Consider the following 4,156-nt stretch of genomic DNA (forward strand, 5'->3'; position numbering starts at 1 on the left):
TTGCTTACAGACTTGCTCCCTGGGGCTGGGCTCCGTCTCTCTCACTGCTCCTTTTGGTGTGACACCTGGAAACAGCCTGGGCTGACTCACTTCCTGCTTGTGATGTCATCCCTTTCATTAAGATTGTGTAATTGGATTCAGCACATCCCGTAAATCCAATTACGGCAGATTAGTGCCACCGCCGTGCTTTCTCCAGAAGTGAAGGGGGGAAGGTGGGGATGGTTCTCTGTTCAAACTCCAAAGCTGTCACAGCCTGAGAGGGGTTCCCGATTGAGAGCAGGGAACCGACATCGAAGGACGAGCTGAAAAAAAAAAACGTTCACAATGACAGTGCTGCTGTCGGAGCATTAATCAGCAGACCTGGCAAGCTTTCCTTGAAGGTTGATCAATGAAGCAAATATCTACCAATGAATCCTGCCTAGTGTCTGATAATAAACATTGTAAACAAAAGAGCCTGCCAACAAAAGATGGAAGAGCTTTGATAAATAAAAGTAATGGAGAAGATGCCTTGGGTTAAACTTTATCGTAAAATCTACCACCCTTAGTGTAGCGGAAGGCAATTGCCCATATCAGAGTATTTGTTGAACCGGCATTGGACCCAGAAAGTTTGATATTTTCCAACTTCATTTGGATTTTACCCATATCTTCACCTTGGTTGCAGGTCATTGATGGTTGGGAACGATTACAAAATTGACGAAGCCTGCGATTTCTGACTCATAAAATAATACTTAAGGAACTGCCCTGATGAAGGCGGCCTCCTAGATGAGAGGATTACCGCCGAAACGCGCGTAGTCTTGGTTCCTACTGTTGCTGATGTAGAGAAATTATATTTTGGTGATTATTAGACAAGACTGAGTGACAATTGTTGATTGAAATAACAAGATTATGTTATTTTGAGTAGTGTCAGGGTTATTGCCGATAGAGGAAATACTTATATTAATTTGTAATTAAACATACTTTTGAGGTTTTATAGATTTATGTGTTAACTGTTGTGCTATAACTATTGTGTTGTCCTGTCTTGTGTGGCACTTTGTCTTTGTGAGTCATTTGTGTATCTGTAATCATTGTATTGAATTGTTTTTTAATATTTATGTATGATTTAGGCTTACATTTGTTTTCTTCCCTGTGCCATATCTGTATATCCATATAGTTAAGATATTTCTGTTTTGTTGTACATACACACTTAATAAATATAATTTTTTGAATTTATTGTTATAAAAATTCTTGTGTTTTGTATTTGTTTGATAATGTTGAACATTGGTTGTAGCTCATTTTCTTCTTGCTTGTACTCATGTCATCAGGCTAGGCCAGGTGTCAGTTTTCGCAATTTGCGATTTTCAAATACCGAATCGCTAATATTTTAGCGATTTGGTATTTGGGCCGCGCAATTTGCATTAGCGATTTTTAAGAAATCGCTATTTCCGAATCGCAATTTTGTTACATTGCATTTTGCGACTCAGAAATAGTGATTTCTTAAAAATTGCTATTTGCGATTCGCTAAGGGTTTTTCTCATACATCTGGCCCTAGGTGTCCAATTTTCACCACATATTTGTGGTTCCTCCTGTGACCTTCTAGGTTAGTGTTTTTCTCCTGATGTCTCCAAAGGGGCCTCTTGATGTTGTAGACGAGCATGGGTGTTTTTTTGCTTCCCAACCCATTTGTACACATTATTTGATCTTCGAAGGATGAATGGCTGAGTGGGTCCGGTGAGATTTGAACCTGTGGCCAATGATAGTCAAACACAGATCAGAGTAACATTAGACACTAGCCTGTTAGAAACACGTGCCGGGACGTACACTTTCCAGACGGTTTCAGGACGAATTCTAGAGCAGAGCAGTAGAAGGCATCCACCTTTGAATAGCTTTGTATGCGGGTAGCAAATGTGCACCAGTTAAAAAAAATGTGTCACAAAGTAACAAGCACAATTAGTTCAGGGGATTCTGGCTGATGCGAGCAGTTTTCTCACCGGCTGTGACAGTGAAATGTAAACATCCCAGCCCTTCTCAAATGCGTTGCAAGAAACACCAGGCCCAAAGGACCACATAGTCGCATATTCTATGCCCACAATTCATGCCTGAACACCTAGTGAATAACTGTTATCCTGACTGGAAAAAAACCGGGAACTCACATGTTTCTGACTGAAAATGAAAAATGAACCCACGCACTTTAAGCCCTGAGAATGAGGGGCTTCCACATATTTAATCACGAATCACACATGAAGACCTTTTTCTGTATCTGTTTCGAAGATTTCACTTTTCTTCTATCAGTTAAAAATATTTTAGTGTCTGTCTTCCCAAAATCGAGCTGGACATCTTATGGGTAGTCTATTTTCTCGGGATTTCAATTTGAGGTATTATTGACCCACTATTTACGCACAACCATTTAACTATTTTAGCGAGCGGGGCCACGTTCTCACACACTAGATGCGGCTTTATCTTTAAAAACATGTTTACCAGAGGGCTAGTGAAACCCCCGGAAAAAAGTAATTTGAATTCAGTATTTCCTATGGGAATTTTTACCATGTAAAAGAGAAAACGTTTGTCTGAATTCCAGTATGGCCTACCATTAAATATGTTTGACCCAATATGGCCCACATTCCTCTACAACAGAGGTCAAATGTGGCTGGGGCACTGTTCACTCCAACTGGCCAGCAAACCCTCCGCTCTTCGTAGCACTTGCTGAATGGGCAGGGACTTGGACTGTAGTCTCTTGTCGGCCAGCTGTTCCAGAACCTCTGATAGTCCGAGGAATTTCTGGGATGTACTCCAAGAGCACTGACGCTTTAACTATTCCTGGGGATTGCACATTAGGACCTTAAATAACCTCTGCCCTTTGATACGTTCTTCAAAATGCTGTTTAGTTTACATTATAACCAGATTTTTCATAAAATCGGGAATAAATAATGCTGATTTTGTAAAATATATTGTGCGTAATACCCTGTATGAGGTCATAAGAGGTGCCGGTTGGGGGCGAGGGGGAAGGGAGGTGCGAGCAGTGCATGACAGTGAGTTTACTTAACCATAACTGGCGAATGTCAATGTTTTTTAGGTTTTCGTTTAACAACTTTAACTTTTAAAAAAAATCCTAATGTTTTGAAACAATAATGTGTAATAACCAAAACTAACCTTAAAGCTAAATATGACTATATATAGCAATTGTAGGAACGAATGATGTATGTACAACTTGCAGAAAAAAAAAATAACGGAGAGAACTATTTTCAAGTTTATGGCATTCACACCAAAAATAAGAATGCAAAATGCAATTTATAAAAAAAATGCCATTCTATGATTGGTTTCTATGCATTCAATCTTGGGAAATTCAATTAAATAGTTAAGGTGACACGGTTTCTGAGTATTGGTACTCTGTGAAATCGTTATTCTTTATAATCACATGTAGGCTCTGTGGCATGTGCGCAGTAATGTTGCAGGCAAATGTGTGATGTGTGGGCGGTAATACGACCCATCGTAATATGGGTCCCCTTAAGTTTTTGCCTTATTTGGGCTGTCCTAATTTTCTACAACCAAAGCCTACTTTTTGGTTAAATGTAATAATTTTGTCCTACTTGCATTTCTTTTTTTCAGATTGTATGCCTTCTAATCCTTTTCGTGCTTGTGCTTCAGTAGTCTACATATAGCCCACAATATCCTCCAGAAGCAATTCCTTAATGCAGCATTTCTTACATTTTCCCTCTAAATCCAGTTTTACACACCAAGCATGTCATACACCGGGTACGGATAGGTTTTGCACAAATCTGCTTCTAACACTTCAAGTGACCTTTTTACATTTATATGTGTGTATTCACTGATAACATGGTGCTGTTGCGATTTGCTACTTGCTTTCTTGTGCCTCTTACTGAGAGACCTAGACAGCAGGGTCTGGTTGGCTTTACAATAGTGGACTAAGTTTTCTTATATTGTACTGTACCGACTTCCAGCCTCTTGGACAATATTCAGAAATTGACTTTCATTCTGGATCCAAGTAGGACTTTGTGATGGTCAGAATGATTTTCTGCCTGAAGACTGGATTTTTCATAAACCCCGGCCTTGTGGCATATCTCAATACATATATCTTTGTTTCTTGGATAGCATACCATTTTTTTTACAGTGTATTATTGCTCCTTGAACCTGCACTCTTAATCATATAAATCTTTTATTA

The sequence above is a fragment of the Pleurodeles waltl genome, chromosome 3_1 (assembly GCF_031143425.1).
Source record: "Pleurodeles waltl isolate 20211129_DDA chromosome 3_1, aPleWal1.hap1.20221129, whole genome shotgun sequence".
NCBI classification, from domain to species: Eukaryota; Metazoa; Chordata; class Amphibia; order Caudata; family Salamandridae; genus Pleurodeles; species Pleurodeles waltl.